The sequence below is a fragment of the Neolamprologus brichardi genome, chromosome 12 (assembly GCF_056152115.1).
Source record: "Neolamprologus brichardi isolate AB-2024 chromosome 12, ASM5615211v1, whole genome shotgun sequence".
NCBI lineage: Eukaryota > Metazoa > Chordata > Actinopteri > Cichliformes > Cichlidae > Neolamprologus > Neolamprologus brichardi.
Window position 1 is genome coordinate 4,639,298 of NC_142115.1, and position 20,911 is coordinate 4,660,208.

General features: G+C 40.9%; 1 protein-coding gene across 5 annotated transcripts in view; it reads left to right on the forward strand.

Annotated features, from left to right (window-relative positions):
- Nucleotides 1-20,911, forward strand: part of arvcfb (ARVCF delta catenin family member b) — a 297,352-nt gene that overhangs the window by 57,325 nt on the left and 219,116 nt on the right. For all 5 annotated transcript variants that reach the window (XM_087848924.1, XM_087848925.1, XM_087848928.1 and 2 more), the window contains exon 2: nt 7,171-7,255. The gene's annotated coding sequence lies outside the window, so the exon portion shown is untranslated. The remainder of the gene's footprint in view (nt 1-7,170; nt 7,256-20,911) is intronic.

Genomic DNA, 20,911 nt, shown 5'->3' on the forward strand with positions numbered 1-20,911 from the left:
CTGTCAAGAAAATGTCCCCCCCCAAAACATTACACCACTACCAGCAGCATGAACACTTGGTACACAGCAAAATCTCCAGTGTTAAATTAACACTAGAGAGTGTGTATATGGGTCCACTCCTCTGAGTGTTAAATATAATACTGTTGAGTGTTAAATGAACACTTTTGACAGTGTTATATTTTTAAAAGTAACCTAGTCAGTTTTGAAGATTAACAATGACTAACACTGGGCAGTGCTGATTTTCTAACACTGGAAAATAACTCAAAATGTTAGAAATACAATCGGGGCGATCGTGGCTCAAAGAGTTGGCAGTTCATCTTGTAACCGGAAGGTTGCCGGTTCGAGCCCCGGCTCGGACAGTCTCGGTCGTTATGTCCTTGGGCAAGAAGCTTCACCTGGTGATGGCCAGAGGGGCCGATGGTGCGATATGGCAGCCTCGCTTCTGTCAGTCTGCCCCAGGGCAGCTGTGGCTACAACTGTAGCTGCCTCCACCAGTGTGTGAATGTGAGAGTGAATGAATAGTGGCATTGTAAAGCGCTTTGAGGGCCCCAAAAAGCGCTATATGAATGCCATTATTATTATAAATATTCCAGTGTTAGAAAATCAACACTACCCAGTGTTAGTCATTGTTAATTTTACCCTTAGCTTTTTTTTAACCGACATGAATACTGCTGCAGTCCATCTCCAGATGTTCTTGTGCATACCTTGATTGTAGAGGTTATTTGAGTTACTGTTTTCTTCTTATCAGCTTGAAGCTGTCTGGTCATTCGTCTCTGTACTCTGGCATCAACAAGACTTTTTCTCTCAGAGAACTGACGTTTTTTGCTTTTCCAGACCTCTGTAAACCCTAGAGATGACTGTGTGGGAAAATCCCAGCAGATCAGCTGTTTCTGAAATACTCAGAGCACACTGGCTCCAACAACCATGCTGCACTCAAAGTTACTTAAATCACCTTTCTTCCCCATTTTAATGCTTACTTTGCACTTCAATAGGTTTTATTGGCCATCTGCAGGCCTAAATGCAATGCAGAACACATAGTTTAAAATGTTTGTTAAGATTTATTGAAATAATTCTTTCTCTTTGAAGTATTCTGTTAATATTGACAGCAAGATAACCAATGGATCAGTTCCCCAAAGCCGGCCACACAGTCTCCTCACAACCAGCCAGACTCTGCTGCCTGTTCTCCTCTATGCCCTTCTTCCATTTTATCTTCGCTCCTGCCGCTATTTCCAACAGGTGATCTCATACACATAGTATTTGTGGAAGCCAGGGATTGTGTTACAGACTCTATACTGTTCAGCCTCTTTAGACCATAATTTTTAATGATTAATCCGCGACAACCAGCTGATAGATAATTTAAACTGTAAAATGTAAGAAGATTGTAAAAAAGCCTAGAAATGTAAAATTACATCATAATATTTCAGAGGGTCAAAGTTTGTTTGGTTCACAGTCACACAAAACTGACAAGAAGCGCATTTTAAATTTTAGAAATCTAAAAAACCATTTTTTTAAATGATTTAACAAATGATTAGAAACCTTTTCAGAAGTAATTTTAAGAGTGAAATGTGTTCTCGAGAGAGCTGGTCCTCTCCCAAGAAGAATCTATTAAAGTTATATTTGTTTCTAATTCTGAGGATAGACATAGTCTGGCATAAGGAGATCTTCTTTTACACCATTCAGTCGAATAAACTGCGTGTTGTACTGTAGCATAGCAGGTGTTAGTGCAATGCACCTGAAGGAGAACCCTGAAACAGAGTAATTAACTTGGTTTAGTGTGAACCGTTCGTGCTTCTCGATTGCCTTCTGGTGCCAGAAAATAAAGAGCATCCAAAAGCATTCTGCAGCATTTGTGCTTTGCAAAAGTTATGAACAATTTAATTAAAAAAAAATCTACAAATCTCAATGTGAAGATTTATATGTAGGAGCTGTTTTCTCTTTGCTATGTCTGTCAACCAGAAGACGTGCAGCAAGCTAACACTGCAGCTCTGAGAGGTGGGTGCTGTCACAAGCATGGAAGGACCAGTGGTGAACCAGCGACAGGGTCACGATGCATGAGGGGAGTGGCCTGTACGACCCAATCCAAGAGATGAACTGGTTCTGATAAAAAGGTCTCAGAATGCAAAGGACATCGCAGGTTGTTGTGTGTGGGGCTGCGTAACCTCGAACCAGTCAGAGTGCCCATGCTGAACCCTGTCCACTGCCAAAAGCGTAAACAGCGGGCACGTGAGCCTCAGAATTGGACCACAGAGGCATGTTCTGATGAATCACATTTCCTTTTAAATGACACGGATAGCTGGGTGCCTTGCTTACCTGGGGAATACCTGGAACCAGACTGCACTGTAGAAAGAAGGGAGTGTGATGCTTTGGGCAGCTGAGAAACTTCGGATCCTGCCTTCCATGTGGATCACTTTGACTCGTCCCACGTATCTTAGTGTTGTTGTAGACCATGCACAGCCATTTTGCAGAGCACAACAAAAAGTTTGACCTGTTTGGCCTCCAAATTCCTCAGATCTCAATCCAATCAACCATCTGTGGCATGTGCTGGACAAACAAGTCCTATTCATGGAGGTCCAACCCCTGAGCTTTCAAGTTAAAGTATCTGTTGCCAGATGGTGGTGCCAGATACCACAACACACCTTCAGTGGTCTAGTGGGGTCCATGCCTCAATGTGTGAGGGCTGTTTAGGAGGCAAAAGGGGAACCATCATAATATTATGCATGTGGTCATAATGTTATTCCGGATCGGCGCAGACTGGAGTAATCGATATGCGAAAATAGCACCTCAGAACCAAAAAGAGGGATTCTGTGAAATGGATTATGGAGTGAAGTGTCCTTTAGTGTGTCCTCCTGCCTGTGTTTAAGTTTGCTCAAATATTCTGTATGTTAGAACAAAGTTTCAACTTTCTCTGAGACCAGCAGGGGCTGTTCAGATGTTTCTGGCTGGTCGCTTTCATGGTGCCCATCAGACTGTGACCGAGGCTTAGGCTTGGGAGTAGAGGTTGTGCGCGTGGGGTGGGGATGGAAAGACAGCATCATATGGAGGGGGGAGGGGTTGGGGGTTGTCATTTAGGAGCGAAGGGGCCAAGCGGAGGAGCAAATTGCTTTTTAATCGATCATATTCCCAGTAAAAGCCACTCCCAGCCCCCGCTCGCCTACTCTTCCCTGCTATTTATAGAAGCTGCAATTGTGTGACTACAGTGTGTGTGCTGTGTGTGAGAAAGAAAGAGGAGAGAGTGACATAGGGGGAAAAAACAGCAGGCAGGGTTGAGTTTTGTTGACCACTTTAAGTCACTGAAATAGAACTACATTCCCTGTTGTTATCACAAGTCAAAGGCCCCGTGCATATGTATTTTTTTGCTCATTAAAACGTGAGTACTACAGGGACCTTGCTTTATTCATGTGGTTAAAGATGACAGCCTTTTTTTTTTTTATAGCAAGCTGTTGCTTTGCAAAAGGCAATGGTTCCAGGCCAATGATACACGAGCACCAGACACGATTCCACCAACAATAAAAAGAAACAACACCCAGATACTGTCAAAGATGTGCTGTCGTAGAAGCCCAACAATGCTGTAATGTGATCGGTCTCCCAGCTCCAGTTTCTTGAATCTATTTTGGGTGCGATGCCCAGTGTTGAGACTCACACTAACAAACGCTACCGTGCAGCGTGCACGAGTAATAAATTATGACTCAGCCCAGTGCTGCTGCTGATTGTTGGATCCATTTTCCGTGATGCCGTTGTTTCTAGCTAATCTGCCCCTCGGGGCTTTTGAAAAGGAAGTTTAAGTCTTTATTTTCCTGCTCTGTTGAACATTTTTTTGTTCTTTTCATAAAGTAGTGAATCATCCCCTTTGTTTAAAAAAAAAAAACCCTCCAAAACAAAATAAAGAAAAAAAAAATCTCCAGCTGTAATGGTGTCACATAAAAGCTCCTGCAGAACGAGCAGTACCAGTGAATGAGGCCGCCGCTTGCAAGCGCTCCTGTCAGTTCTCCTTCGCAGCCCTCCCAGGAATTGTAAATGTCGTCACAGTCTCAACAAGACAGGTTTGTGCTATTTGCTGAAAATGTTTAATGTTGGATGTGCCTCTGTTTCTCTGCAGTGCACCAAATAAAATGTAGGATTGTTTATTATGACTTTGTAGAAGTTCAAAGACAGGATCTAAATGAGAAGAGCAGAAGCGCGCTGGCTAATTTACTGTAACATTCCAGTAATCTGCACAGGAGTGGAAGGCTGAGCAAATTAAAGAGCTTAGAGTGAGAGGAGACGAGAAGGGGAAGGATGGAGAGGTATGTCAGGTTCCCAGCTGCTGCATCCTCTGTGTCAGCATCTTGTCACGGTCTGACCCCTCTGACCAAACAGACATGAGCCTCACCACTCCACGCCGCTGTCTGTCTCCCCCTTATACCCACTGTGTGCTTCAAAGGTGCTTCAGCAGCCTTCCTGTTAAGACTAGTGAGAGAGTGGCAGGCATTATTGATTGAATATTTTAAATCTGATACCTGCAGATCAACACTGTCATTCTGTCTCTTTTCTTTGCACAACTACGAGACATGTTGATGTTATTACTGTTGCATATCGGACCAGGGAAACTGACTAGTAGGACTTTAATCAGCAGCTTCGGGATATGAGCCAACAGATGTGAGATTTGGGTGGGGTGTCACTTTGAAATGAAATATTGCAGCTTTCGGAGGTACATACAAAAAATGATTATGTGTCAGGCTACATTCAGGACCGCATGTAAATAAAAAATGCAAGTGAGCAGTATTTCACCCTTTTGATGCATATGGCAAAAACCTTATTATGACTCGGTTGATAAAAATGCACAGAGAACTACAGTTGCGCATTGATCATTGAGTGGAGCCCAACCAAATGCCATGACACGTCGTTCTCATATCATTATATCAGCCAATGGCAATGTTCTTCTGATGCAACTATGGAAATACGGGGTACCAATACCAACCAATACTGCCATGGGAAAAAGAAAGCTCACAGGAAAAACTAAGTGCAGTCCATGATTCAGTTTTCCGGTTCTACCTTTAGAAACAATAACTTGAAGTAGTATGACTTTATCAGCCTTGATTACATCATTGTGAAGGAATTTTAGCCCACTCTTCTTTACAGCACCGACTCACTTCATTGAGGTTTGTGGTTATTCATTTATGCATCATTGTCCTGTTGTAAGACCCAGTTTTGGGCAAGCAAGTCTCTGCTTTGGTCTCGTCTGTCCAACGGACTGTGTTCCAGAAGTCGGATGATTTGTTTAGGTGCAGCATTACAAAATTAAGCTGTGCTGCCATGTTTGCTTTAGAGGGAATATGTTCTCTCTTGGCAACTCTTCCAAACCAGCCATATTTGTTCTGTCTTTTTCTAATTGTACCATTAAACACAACTTTTACCTAATGCTTGTAGAGTCTGTGATTCAGTTTTTTGTTTTTCTGGGGCTGAATTAGCTGGGAATTCCACTCCTGGGAGATTAGAATGTTTTGCACCTGTGAATAAATTTCTTGCTATAGAGCAGACCTTTCCAAAGTGTGGGGCCCGCCCGCCCGCCCCCAGCCATGGCAGGGGGGGCGCGGTATGAAAAGGAAAAAAACAAAACGTTTGGATACTGCTAGCACGGGGCGCCCACAGAAACACAAAGCAGGAGATGAAGCATCGCTGAATATGTTTCCAAACCAACTTCATTCTAAGCCAAAGACTAGAAAATATGGTGAAGCAAATCTTCCCTTTGGCTTCACCTGCACAAGTGCCGAGGTAGGTCTCCCCTGCAGAATTGGTTTTCCCTTCGTTGGAAGCAGCGCTGGGCTCTTCAAATCACGGACAAACAGTATCCCACATTCTTGATTTTTAGTTCACAAACACTTGTAATGACTAACTACTCCTGACATTTTGGAGATATACATACTATACTATACTTTATACAGTAAAGTTACAGCGGGATACAAATAACATCAGGCTGATCCTGCCACGATTTGTTCCCCCGTTCAAATCACGGACAAACAGGATCCCACAGCTGTTTATGTTTTTGAACCCATTTTGCACAGAGAGGCATTTTTTGAAAAATGTATTGATAGCAATGTTGAATATTATTACACAGAAGAAGAAAAAAACAACTACACGTAAAATAATCACACGGTGACACCTCTGCCTTTGTAAATGGAGGGACAGTAACTGCGTGTAAAACCTGAAGACAGTCAGATTAACAGTAACAGTATTTCCTCTCGATCTGCCTTCCTGCAATTCATCTCATGTAAACAATAACGTGGCGCACAGCCTGACATGAAAAGAGGCACATACCTTTGACGTTGCCAGACGAACTCTGTATTCCTCGTCCGCAAAAAAGGAGTTTTAAAAAAATCTCCGACTTTGGTGATTCGAAACGGCGTTTACGTGTGGACGAAACAGCTGCGTTTTCAAAAATACCCGTGTAGGTGTGGACATAGCGTTAAAGAGTTAGTAGTTTATTTTCTTACTATCTGTAATTTATTGCAGATTACGTGTATTTGCTTAATTGTTTACTAAATGTTTGAGGTGTGAAATAAACCACAATGGAGCAAAATATGGGTGTGTGTGGTTGGAGGATGTGTTTGGCGCGAATGTTTTTCGTGTAAAACAAAGGGGGGCCCAGCAAAATGGACTTCAAAATGTTTGGAGGTGGCGTCATATCACTTTCTAGATTGATGGACAGCAATAATTGCTTCTCTCAGATCATTGCTGATGTCTTTGGCATCTGTCTTTGGCTTGGTGTTAACACAAGCCTAAATGATCCAGACTTCAAACGTTCAAAACGTCTGCCTTTGTAGAGTTGACCATCTGTCTTTGACTGCATAGAGTCATGTGAGGACTTTGTACAGTCATGTGTAAAACGATCTCTATATGATAGATGATAGAATGATAGATATCCCTTTTCTTGACTGTACAGCAGTTCCTTGTTCTAGTTCTTGCAGCAACTTAAGTCATGAAATATTCTCTGCAGTAACTGTGGCTTACCAACCACAATATCTAAGATATTAAGAAGAAGTCTTTGCTTGGAAACATACCCATGCTTTTTATGGGTTTATATATAGATGCTATCTGTCCCCATTTAGGTGAAACCATATTTTTGGTCTTGTAAATTCATCCTCTTTGTCTAGCCCTCAAACAATTCTGAAATGTCTTTAATCTGTTTTTCAGGTACAGCAGCCCAAGAGTTGTGACTCTGCTCTGATAAATGTCAGCCTGCTCTGATATTTGTATGGGTCTATCGCCACAGCCAAAGGTGAGTTCATGCTATTGGCAATCCAGTTGTAATATATGTTGTTGTCAGAGGTTTCAACAGGTGCAGCACACGTTATGAGACAGTGTTAAAGTGCATCTGCAGAATCAAAGAAGCAGTTTATGTAGCTAATTTAAAGTTTGAGTCATCCAAGTTGTTGACTCTTCTTTTGTCTGCCAGGTCTGTTGGGCTGCACTTTTATACAGGAACAGACAAAATTTCTCCTCTTACATATATCTTAGTTAGCTTTCTTGAATACATCCTAGGAAAATGCTACAAGTACTCCCTTTGACAGACTTTTATTCTAACGTACTGATGTTCTCGTTTCAGATAGATACAGTAACGCCTTGTTGGCAGTTGACAAATAATTAAGGCCTTGGTGTTGGTTTCCTAGGAGCTGTAAACTGAAGTTGAACCTATTTGTGGAAGTTAAGATCCCCTTCCCCCCAAAAAAAGAAGTGAAGAGAAAAACATTGGTCCGACTTGCTTTGCTAACTCTGAAAAGAGGACTCTGTTTAGTCGCTGATTTACTCGAACACTGAGTAGCAACCGTCTGTTGTTCCATTTTGATACTGTGGTTAATCTTGCTTCTGGCAGCTGAAACGGGTCATTTGTGTAGTGTGAATGAATACAAAGTATATCCCAAGTCCAGGTCATGTTTTGTTTCTGTCTCGATCTTGTACTTCTTTTTTAATGGGATTGAGCTATTGCACTGGCTGTTCTTGGGGGAGCAGTACATCACCGGAGCTGTGTTTGCCCACCTCAACTAGGAGTTTTATCCTGGCTTCAGATGAGAGACCAGCTTTAAGACCTGACAAGAAGATAGACTAGCCAAAAACAAAATTACGCAAAATCGTAAAGTCAACCAGGCTCCGGCATCTGGTATTGAAAGCACTGGCAGGGGATTTTAAGCCACCTCCACTGCCCCCTGGGGCTGTGGTTCTGCCTCAATTGGTACCTTTTCTACTATTCCCCTGAGAGGCAGGAGCAGACTGCTGGGAGAGAACCACTCAGTGATACCTCAGTATCATACCTTTTTAGAATTCCTGCAGAGGGGCGAAGTGTTTATTTTTCTGATTTAATGTTTCATTTTTGTCCCTCTCTTTAAGTGCTAAAAACCTTTTCCTTTATTATTCATGCAGGTGGTAATAAGTGACCATCTGTGGACCCACTGTTTATCGCAAATTGGTTTCAAAAGAGGTCAAATCAGGGACACACACTCAGTTGCTCCTTAAGCACCCTGCAGTTCATGCACTTCTTTTTTATAGTTGCATAGCAACTAAAATAATCAAGTGCACCTTGTGCCGTTTAATCTCTTATTCTTGTTTGTTACTGGCAGCCGACACGAAACTTCTCATTTGTGTTTATGGAAAGCTTGCGTGACAGCTTGCAGTGAGATTTTTCTTTGTAAATAACAAGTTCAGTGTGACCTTTCTCAGTAAAACTAAAGCATTTGGTCTTCAGTTATAAATAATGTCCACCTCAACCCTTGCCATACCTGCAGAGGGTGTCGGCGTACAACAGGTTCACCATGTAACACTTGCAGAATAAATGCAGGGCTGAGAAGGTTAAGTGGACTGACATAAGGTCAGTGTAGTTATCTGTCTGTAAGACCCATTTTCATATCAAGGTCATTTTATCCTGAAGTCCTTGGCTCCTCAAAATGGCATGGGTTTAATTAATTCTCTGGAGCTTCACTAAGAAAGGCCATTTTAGTAGTAAAGGACCACATATTAATCTGCTGGCATGGGGCCCATTACGGTACGCTGTCACTGTTCGTGTACGGCTTGTGTGGACTAATTGACTTGTCCAGACCTGAGCTCTGTGATTTAAACTTTGGTGTATGGCAGAAAAGTGGGACTATAATAATGTAATGATAATGCGGGAATGTTAATACTGTAATGGTAATCTCATAATGTGGAATTTGTTGAATTTGTGGTGAAGAGCGCTGAAGAGCATTTTCATTTGCATTTTCATTTTCATCTACCTGCTTGTGATACAACAACATTTATAGAGTTGCAGAGACTCTACAGACCGTAGAGTCTCTGCAACTCTATAAATGTTGTTGTATCACAAGCAGGTTGATGCTACTGTTTCATGTAGCACACGTTTCACTCCCAAAGCGTCACATATTAAGCTATGTGACAAATCGTTGGTAACCCAACACGTTTCTATGTTACGCGTTCGGAAAAAGGAGGAAACATGAGAACCGTTTGGACTCAATCTAAACATGTGCATTTATTTTACGTTCTCATCATGAATCGCTTTGGAAAACACTATCTAACGGGATTAAGGTTGTGGTTAGGGCTGGAATACCACCAGGAACGTCATTCTACTGGATTTCATCCACAATCCGGCGCATACCATACGAACACCGAAGGTTATCTTTTGCGTTCTCAGAGTGTTTAGAGTGTTTTAGTCATTTATCACCTTCTCAGGTGTTTCTCATTTTCTTTGAAACATCTACTTGGGAACTAAATAGTTGAAGAGGTCTGACTATGGGCCAAATAAACAGGCAACTTCATTGGATCTTGAGCTTTGGGAATTTAGTTATTTCTATATGTGGGACTCCAGGATTAATTGAAAATTTTGAAAACAAAATCACTGTATCCCTGAATATGTATGACCATGTCAATGTTTCTACTACAAAGTGCAACAGTTGAAACCCCTGTTAAATCACAAATCTACAGAATTGATAATCAAATTTTTTGGGGAAATCTGCGTTCAGTTAGACAAGCAACACCCGGGCCTGATTACTGTCAGACTCGTTGAATCAATGAATCACTTAAATTGAACTTGTCTGATGAGGTGGCGTAGGCTTAACGATCCCAAAAAGCATCACATCGTACCATAAACAAAAGAAATTTAAGAACAGCTGAGAAACAAAGTCATTCGTCTTGAGGGTGGCTGTCACTCGTTAGGAAGAGCGGGTCATCTACTAATCAGATGGTTGGTAGTTCAATCTCCTGTCTCCAAAGTGTCCTTGGCCAAGATACTAAACCAGGGGTGGGCAATCTCAGTCCACGAGGGCCGGTGTCCCTGCAGGTTTTAGGTGTGTCCTCGAACCAACACAGCTGATTTAAATGGCTAAATTAGCTCCTCAACATGTCTTGAAGTTCTCCAGAGGCCTGGTAACGAACTAATCATGTGATTCAGGTGTGTTGACCCAAGGTGAGATCTAAAACCTGCAGGGACACCGGCCCTCGTGGACTGAGATTGCCCGCCCCTGTACTAAACCCTGAGTGGCTTTTCTTTTTGAGACCAATTTCAGTCAGCAACTGCTGGTCGATGAGTTGGGAATTCCAAATTTTCCCACTCAACCTGTGGTTACCAGATGGTGTCTGATGAGTCTTTAGGCCTGTGTGACTATGGCTTAATGTGTATATTGTTTATGTTGCCCCTGGAGATGATTTAAATTGCTTATATACTGCTTGGTTAGCTTTATGTATACTAGTACAGCATAGTAACTAAAAATAGGTGGCTGGGAGAGAGAATAAGCCTCACAAATACCTGTCCAGTCAGTGCAGAGTCAAAGGGTTCCTTCTCTTTTAGTGGGATCTGGCGGCGCTAAGTATTGAGCTTAAAATCCATGCTTATGGCAGACATTATAAGTTGGCTCAGCTCTGTCCTGCGATTCAGCAACTGTTTCAACAAAGTTTTGAAGATTCTTTTTTTGACAGTGCTGTTGAATGTGCAGAGGAGGACTTTTAATAAGACAGCATCAGCCAGCAGTCACACAGCCCATCTCTAAGGGCCAACAAGCCCACAGCCTGAACTCAACAGCTTTCTGTCTCTCTCTCCCATCTTTTTGTCTCTTTCACACTGACACCTTTGAGAATCTGGTGTTTTGTTTTTATCTGAAGGAAAAGCAACTGCTGGCCCATAGGCCAGAATTCCCAGTATGGTCAGTTTTCCAAAGAATTGAGATAGAGGAGTATTTATTAGAGGTAATCGTGCTTTTTATGAAACCCACTCTCACGCTTATTTGTGCTTCTTTCACATTAGATTTCTTTTTTTACACGATTAATCAGAACAATTGCTCAAGAGAACTGCTAGCCCAAGTGACACTTAGGCCATGTTGTTACTGAAATGATTTCATGACATCCTCTCCCCTCCGCTTCAGGAAGTGTTCAAATGATGTTTATTGCACACTTTGATTCATTCGACGCCAGAACTAGACTGAAGCCACTGTTAATCATTTTATGCACTGGAGGCACATTAATGGTCTGACGAAAGATGACTTTAATAAGTTAATGTACGGCAAGTGAGAGGAGCTTTTTATGACTGGATCTGGCACCATGAATTGGTTGAGACAGAGCGCGAAATGGGTTTTCAGCCATGCAGTCAACTCCAGTCCACAGCTGAATGTGCAATCTTTTTAGGAAATTACAGGTTGTAATGATAAAGCCTTCGCGTCTGCATTTACCACAGTAATGAGGCTGACCATACTCATAACATGCCATTTCCAACATTTCAGCTGCAGCAGAGAACTTGACGGTGAAAAAAAACAAGAGGTTTTTCAGGCTTCTTAGATGATTCTATGTTTGACTTGAACAAAATTAGTGTGGTGCTGAAGATATGGATGGTGTGTAGAGCTCATATTTGCAGAATCCCGAAATATGAATGTGGTGGGGTTTAGCTGGAGCCACAATTTCTGTGTATCTACTGCATATTCAACCTGATGCTATTTATTATATTCCCATTCTGTCACTGCAGCACATTAATAACACTGTGGAAATACCTTGGGACCAACTGCTCCATTTTAGTCGGTTTGTATAGCACTTTCGCTAATAATTACATCTTCCAGAGCAGTCCAGAGAGATCATGCACTTATCTCCAGTGGGCTGCTTCTTGGGTGACAATTGTGGGTGTTTTATTAAATGGTCACAAATTATAGTGCCACCCCGGGAGGGCTGCTGTCTTTAGTTTCCTCTGTGATAATGTTACGGAAAACTTTAGTCTGCTGGCAAAAAGGTCACAATAAAGCCCGTCTGTGTTAAAATTTCTCTTTCTCTAGTCATGGTTTTACCTATCTGAATTAAATGCCATAATGTCTGCATGCTAGAACAAAATGTTTATCACCTTATTGTAATTTGTTAGCATGCTAACACACTACACTTATGTTTTCAGGGAACGTACATGAAGTGAACATGTCCCCCTAATGACAATATGAGCCTTTACTTTTAATTCTATGGTACTTTTGTGGTATGTTACTGTAGTTTTATCCTTGAACTTTTGGTAACAGAGATAACATCTCTTAAAGGTTTGTTTAACGGTTTTAAATTCACTAGTGATCAGCTCCCTAGCATTAAACAGAGAAGCTGGTGATGTATATTAATATTAGCATTCATGCATGTCCTTTCAACGCCTAAAGTCCACTGGGCATTTTCTGTGAGACTGCTTGTGTTTGCTTGTGTCACAGCAAAGTAAATTTCCACTTCAGATGGTAAGTGAAGCTGTCTTATTCTTCTTCAGAAACTTTATCTCACAGTGCACAAACTACCAATGTACCCTTCAAGCATACTTCAAAGGATTACAACATAGGAGAAGGATTCCTGGAGTCCATGTCGAAATCTGAAATGGAGAATTATGGCTCCATCACACTATAGTCAAAATAACACAAGCTCTTTGCGATTAGCAAAAACTGGTAACTGCTCAGTGATAGCACTATTTTTTTCTATCAGAGACTGATTGCGAGTAGTTGATCTTAAGCTGATTGCACAGGTCATCTAATGGGAGGCAACCTGTCTCCCGGTCTGACTCGGACTGACTGCAGTCACTCTCAGACAGATTGGTGAATAGTAAATGGACTGGTACTTATAAAGCACCTTTCTACTCAATTTAGAGCTTTCTGCTACAAGTCTCATTCATCCAATTACACAGCTTTTAACTATACTTGAGCACTTTCAACTAACATTCACACACACTCGAACTTCAATGGATGCATTGGGGTTTAATATCTTGCCCAAGGATACTTTGACACATGGAGAAACCAGGGAACCAGCATCCTCCAACCTCCTGATTGGAGGACTGGCTGTGGTGTGATTGGCGGACCTTTGCAAAAAACTGCCATCTAATGTTTAAACGCAGATTTCTACTGTACTGCGTTCGATTTGAGTCTGCACTGATGAGTGCAACTCACCTATGGCACGTCTCTTTGCAATAGGAGCCTCGACTCAAGTGGTTGCCAGCTGCTTGTATTCTGCAGTAGCAAATTGCATGCAGTTGCCAATTTGACCGCAGTCAATTGCAAAGCAATAGCAGAATGACTACATGTTATTGCAGTTTTATGGCTGTCTTGATGCATTCCTCTTGTGTGACTCCAGCTGGTTAAAATGCAATTCCTCATCTAACTAACCATGCTGCTGTCAATGTGTGCAGGCAACAGTACACACTTCACTTAACACTGTATTAATGGCAGAGCTGCTCAATGGTGGAGCACAAATAAGTCAACAGATTCGTTACACACCTTCCGGCAATATAAGTATTTGGCCATAATTTGTACAGTAATTTGTTCCAAATTATTTAAAATTACAAATTAGATGCAAGATTTGTGCCGAGCATCAGGTTCAAGTCAGATTTCCTGCAGGAAACTTAAGGCAGAGAGAGAACTCCACCCAGAAAGGACAGCCGACCAGGAGATTTGACGCCAGAATCCTCTGAGGCATCGGTGCTAACCAGTTTGCAGTAGTTAGCACTGTTAAAGCTGTAAGCTAATGATAGTTATATAAGAGCAGATGCTGCTGGTGCAATAAGCTGTAGGTTTTATGTCCAATGGATGATGATCTGATTAGTCAACTGATCGCAAAAATAATCAGTGACTAGTCGACTATCAAAATAATCGTTTGTGGCAGCCCTAGAAGCCTTACACCTTTTAAGTGTTTAAGGTATGTGCTAACTAAAAATAAAGATAAGATGTTTATAAAATTTTATTAAATTTTAATGAAATTTGCAGATTGTTTTGGTGAAGTTTAATAAACTCATTGCTATCTAAAATATAACGGGACACCGGAGTATATTCTCGAGCATCTCACACTTCTGATAATCAGTTGTCTGCTTGACGTTTATTCAGCTGTGTAAAAACTATAACTTTAATCTCAGCTAAACCGATTTACTCAGGAACAAATAAAATACAAAAAAAAAGCCAAACAATAACATTTTTAAGCTATCTAAGTGACTTATATATCATGTTTAACCTGAGTAGCGAAAGACGGCGGTGGGTTTGAAAACGGTTTTCCGGGAGTCCGGTGTTCTCACGGCTCTAGTTAGCCTCGCCCCCAGCTAGCTATCGAGCTAGTGGGTAACAGATGTCTCCGAAAACGTCGGAGCGCTTTTGAAAATATGTGGTGTCTTGATAAACTGAGCAGATATTTGAGGTTTACACAGCTACATTCTGAAAATATGTTAAACGTTTATTTTGTGACCCAGAAAGAATAATAAGAGTAATATTAAAACTAACTAGCTGCCGCCATTGTTGGAAACTGAGCTGGGCTGCGCTATGAATTCTGGGACAGCTTCTTCTTCTTCGGGGTTTAACGGCAGCTGGCATCCTTGTACATGCAGTGCTGCCATCTTCTGTTTCAGTCCGTTATTATACTCTTAAATCCTACTACTTATTCCTGCGTCTTTTGGGATCTTACAAAGCTTCAAACGACGCGTCGACTATTAAATCAGTCGTCGACAATTTTGATAGTCGACTAATCGTGGCAGCCCTAAAGGCTTCACAGAGTTTTCTCAGTTTAGTTGATTAGTAGTGGTATAGACCCAGAGTAACAGCTATAAATCACACTCAGAAACAGTAATATCCAGATCATACTTCAGCCAAACTCAGCCTACAGCCATGCAGAGCATTTACTGACAGCCACAGAGCTGCATTTTTGCTTTTAAAAAGGTGGAGTAAACAACCAGCATCATTGTGATGTTCCAATGCTTAACTCAACTGCAATGCCTATTAGTAAGAAAACACATGTTCATGTCCCCGTGAAGCATTTTCCACACACTGTCAGGCACTCCTTACATGCTGTATACATGTTGATAGCTGTTATTGCAACAATAATTAGCTATGAGCGCAAGCTGTGACAGAGCTGTTGTAGAAGCACTGTGATGCTGCCCTTGCTGTGATGTTTTGAGACTGTATTTGGATGCGGGGCGTTGATGCATTAGAGGGTAGCAGCAGCAGAGAGCTGGCGAGCATGACTAATCCGGGGATCTCCTGTGTGGTGTGTACGACTGGTTGTCCTTCATGCCTCGCTGATGGGTACTGCACACTCACGGCCTCACACACTGACGGAGTCGGGGAAAGATTTGGTAGTAGCTTTGTGTGGAGCTTAGTGCTTTATTATCACATATAGTGTAGTTTAGAGTTTCAGTAATGGGCCCAACTGGCAGCATACAAAGCTTTCAGGTCCTTTTTTGTTACTAGTCACTCTGCTAAATACATTCTGTACTCTTTGGTAAGAATCTGGTGACATTGTCCGTTGTTATGCTTTGCATAGAAATTTCCTTCTTGACAGCAGAGAAAAGGTAGTCCAATTATCAACACCAATAGCATCTTAAATTTCAAAGGATTGTGTTTAAAAACCCTCGTTTTAATTTGCCATTCATTAGATTCATTATTCAGTCTTTGACCTCTTTTGCCTGCACTGCCTTCACTTTGTATGAATTCTCTATTATAGCTGCAGCCCTTCGGAGACCTTAATTCTGCTTTAATGCTGCAATTTCATTTTGCCTGTTACAACAAAAATGACAAAAAATGACATATGAGGACATCGGACAAAGTCTTTTCTTCTTAAGTGCCAAAGGAGAGACTCTGAATTAATAGGCTAGATAATAGGCTGTGTTGTTATTCTGCTGCACTGACGAAAAGTCAAGTTACCGTATTCTCACTTCAGAATGTCAGTTACATGAGATACGGCACCATGAAAAAAATGTTTACCCCCTTACTGGTTTCTTCGTTTTTTGCACATTTCTCACACATAAATGTTTCCCATCAGCAAACAAATTAGACAAAAATAGTCCCAATAAATGCAAAATGCAGTTTTTAAATGATGATTTAATTTATTAAGGGTGTCGTTTTGATGCAAATATAAATTATCGAATGTGCAAACTTATCAGATGCTTGAACCAATCTAATGAAAATAAGTGTGTGTTAGTATACAATAACTGCAATCATACACTATGTAACTCATGGTTTTGGAAGTTTAAGATAATTCTGGTTCAGTTTAACCTAATAAAGAGTTGCTATAATGAGAACAACTTGCTGGCTGACCTACACGCTGGCACAGTCCTCCATGAACACTGCTTTGTTTATCTGTGCAAGGATGTCTTTCAATGTGGACGTACTGTCAAAGTCATTCTGATATAGTCGTCTGAGGAAACGTAGCAGTAAATAAGTAGAATCATGGACCATTATAAGGACGATTACTGACAATTAAAGAAATTAAGAGAGTAGTACGGTGGCGATAATCAAATGTACATGAGTAATTGATCAGCAGCAAGTGTGTGCACCTCTATAAAAGCAGAAGTTTGGGAATTTGTGGTCTGGAGCATTCACAATGCCACAATCTTCCGAGTGGAAGTCCCAGCAAATTCATCTTAAAGTCAAACTGTGCAATACTCAAAGAAACTGCAAAGAAAACCAACCAACCAAACAAAGAACTACATGTCAGTCTTTACAGGCCTCCAATAAGATTTTCAGTGTTAAAATTCATGAAGTATAGCTTTTTTGGAAGACCTGCCAGGAGAACACCTGTTGTCTCTAAAAAGAGACGGCAACACAGCTTAAGTTTGCCCTCCAAAAAACATGTGAATGCTCCAAAGGACACTGAAGTGTCCTTTGGAGGGGACCAGATTGGAGTTGTTTGGCCGTGATGTACAGTTTCAGATTTGGAGAAAACCAAACACAGCAAATCAGCACAAAAATCTCATACATCACGGTGGTGGAGGGATGATGACTTGGGCTTGTTTTACAGCCGCAGAACCTCGGTATCTTACAGACATTGAATCAACCATGAACTCTTCTGTATTCTTGAAGTCAAACGTGAGGCCATCTGTCCAACAGCTAAAGTTTGGCCCACAAGCTGCGTCTTGCAAGCACAGGAGTAACTCTACAGCAGAAAGAGGTGTTGGATCGGCAGAGTCAAAGTCCAGACCTCAACCTGGCGTGACCTTAAGAGAGTTGTGCATAAACGAAAGCTCACAAACCTCAATGAAATGAAGCAATGTTGTAACAGATAGAGGCTAAAATTCCACCAACAGCATGACAGAGAAATCATGCAGAAAATGATCGGTTCAAGTTATTTCTACTAAACATGCTTCTACAAGTTGCTGGATCTTTTACATGTAGTCAAAGGAGCTTGCAAAGAAAAGCGTCTGGACTTCTTTAAGTTACTTGAAGACGTTTCACCTCTCATCCAGGAAGCTTCTTTGGTTCTAAGGTCAAATGGTGGAGAGTCCCAGATATAAAGATATAAAGAGTCCAGATGCTTTTCTTTGCAAGCTCCTTTGACTACGATGACCTGGATGACTGAGAACCTTCACAGACATCTTTTACATGTGTTTTTCACTTGACTGTATATACAGATGATTAACTTAATTGACATGATACTAGCATAGCTATCACTTGTTACTCATGTGTCTTGCTAATGTTAGATGTGAATTGTGAGGCACTAAGATTTAATATATTTGCTACTTGTCTCTGTATCACTATCAGTCCTAAGCACCATGTGTTTCCCTTTTCTGCTGTTACTTTGTGGACGAATGACCCGGTGAATCCAGGCCAGAATAAACATCTTTGTCCTCACTCTGCTCGTATCATCTGCAGATACAGCCCGCTGCTATATAGTTTCTTGTTATGGTAGCCTTGACACTGAAGTATCACCCTCTTCTGTGAGCTGAACCCTGTGATTTCTATTTATGTTTTAAATGTACTTTTTTTTTGCAGTCTTTGTATGTGTTCAAGCATTCGTTCTATACTGTTTGTGTAAGTGTGTGTTTATATTTGTGTGTGGGTGGAAGGACGAGAGATTGGCCTCCTGGTCTCCTGCTGCAGAAACCCTGTGCTGGAATGTTAATTGGTATGACTGGTCTGTCTCTCTGATAAGACGCAAGGCCATGTTTAATAAACCAAAGATTAAGATGTCCCACTGTCTGAATGCACGAGGCGAGGGTAGAGGAAGAGTGTGTTTCTCCTCCACACAATCCACATCCCATTGCCTCATAACAAATAGAAAAACAGCAGTATTACAGAGTGTGAGGTGATTCACGAAGAGGCTCAAAACGCATGTATTATTAAGACTGGAGCAGCGAGGTTTTGAAGTTATGCTAATGAGGAGCTTTTTGGTGCTACAAATCTAACTGTCGTTTGAATAATTCCTCTGCTCGTCCCTCCTCTGCTCCATTCTGCCTCTTTTCCATCTTCTTTCCATTCTACAAGAGTCACACTTTCAAGGACGCAGCATCGGAGTGAAGCTGTGCACATGCTGTTTAAGGGAGGTGATGGTAGATTAGACAGCAGCTACAAGAAGCTCGGCACAGACCTCTGACCGGAGGCTTCTCCTCCCACATACAGCCTATAATAAAGAGATCATTTTGCCATGCAAATATATGTATATATAGAAAATCTGTGTGAATGTAGAGAATCTATATTTGTAATCATACATAAGAAGTATACAAATGCCTCCACATGGTAATCCCCGCATGTCTGAGGAGGGAAGCTTTTAACTTTATGATCACTCATGTAATTTAATCCTGACATTTAGGGCTACATCCTGTATGCTTATTCATATAAGATGAGTTATAGCATAGCACAGACCCTGATGAATATTAAACAGAAGCTTTTTGGTCCATGTAAGAGTGGTTTTACATGCTGGGGTTATTGCAAAACATTACAAGTATTCAGTGCGTTTCTATATCCAGCAGACTTTTATTGTTGACAGGTCAGCAATTAAACCCCGTGCTCGAAGTCAGCCCAGGATGATACTACTGCTACTGAATTATTCATGCAAAGCTTGTTTATATATGCTTAAGTGTCCAGAAAGACGAGCAGAATAGTATTGACCTGGTATGTAATAAAAAGAGCAAACAATAAGTGCCGTATTCATTCTTCTTCATTCAACCTAAAAGTATGTCAGAGTGGAGTGGCTGATGATCTAATTAAAAATGTTATTGGTAAGATTTTGTAATATATTTAAAGCGTAGCCGGGCTTTGTTTGGCAGTTAAACCCCTTGTGTCTGAGTTTTGAATTAACTGTAAATAAGATAAAGATCCTGTTGCAGAAGCTTGAGAGCAGGAAGGCAGTAGAACTGAGTGAGGTGAATAACAATGTTCGGTTCTCTGGTAAAGAGTCTCATCTACAGGTCTGAAGCACACTGTATATTTAATGTGGTTTGTAGGCAAAGACACACTGATAATCTTATAAAACGAGAGCGCAGTATTTCAGAATATGTGGATAAAACATTTCCAGTCTGTAATTAGCGTCTCGGTCGTGTTACTCGAGGACATTCTCGCGCACAAACTTGTGAAACTGTTTTTTACGAAAATAAAACTGTTTACACAGTCGCAGCTTTAATAGATGTGAGAAGCATCTGCATAATAAGGAAAACTGATATTGTAAGTGTGTATTTGTGTTAACCTAAATTTGGCTTGTCAGTTTGTTGTTTTAAAGTAGGCCCAAGCTGTTAAGTAAGATGATAAGAGTGTGAGAATTGAAGGTTGGAAAATAGCAGACAGAAAAAGAAAAAGTCGTGTTTACAGGTAGCAGTATACCAGCTCATGCACGTATGAAGCGTCCTGGTTTGTAATCGTTCTGTGGTCTAGTCAACAACACTAGAAACCATGTTCGGACTGTTTGCAACCTTGCGGTGTTTACAGTGTCAATAAGCTCCCCCACATTAGTTTTGTTGAACTTTGCGAATCATTTTCAGGCACAGGCTGTCTGAGTGCTGTTATTGATTTATATGGAAGAGGGCCTGGACTCACCCAGTTGTAGAGGCAGTGTAAACAAGAAATTGTGCTTGTTCAGAAGGGGGGGTTGGTTGGTTATTATTTTGGAAAATTGCTCCTTAGTTTACGAGCTGCTACATTTCTGAATGTGTCCTTTCTGATAAAAGAGGTGGATTTGATTTAATACTAGAGGTGGGAATCACCATACATCCCACGATACGATATTATCACAATACTTAACGCACGATACGATATTATTGCAATTTTTTAAAATATTTTGCGATATTCAGATTCTGTACATAAAGGTAAACTTTATCAAAATTCATTTTATCTAATAACAAAGTCTCACACTCAGTCTTTCTCTCATTTCAGTTTTATTGTTGACAAACTGAACGGTTTGTATTACAGTCTAGTCCAACTTAACTGAACGCAACCATCTGGTACAATTACAGCTATTCTGAACTATGCAGTTTATGAAAACTATGCAGCCCCTTCAGCAACTGAAGAATTTGAAATTAAAACAAAATATAATTTTACATTAAATAAAAAAGTTTTAAACTTAATTAAAAGAAAACATGTCTTAAATTAAAATAAGTAAACTGTCATGTTTATTGCTGCCAAAAACAAGTTAAACACATTTGGACAGTGAAGGAATGTCAGGATTCTTGCTCAGAAAAAGGATCAACATGCTCTGAAGTCAGAGCACAAAAACCTTT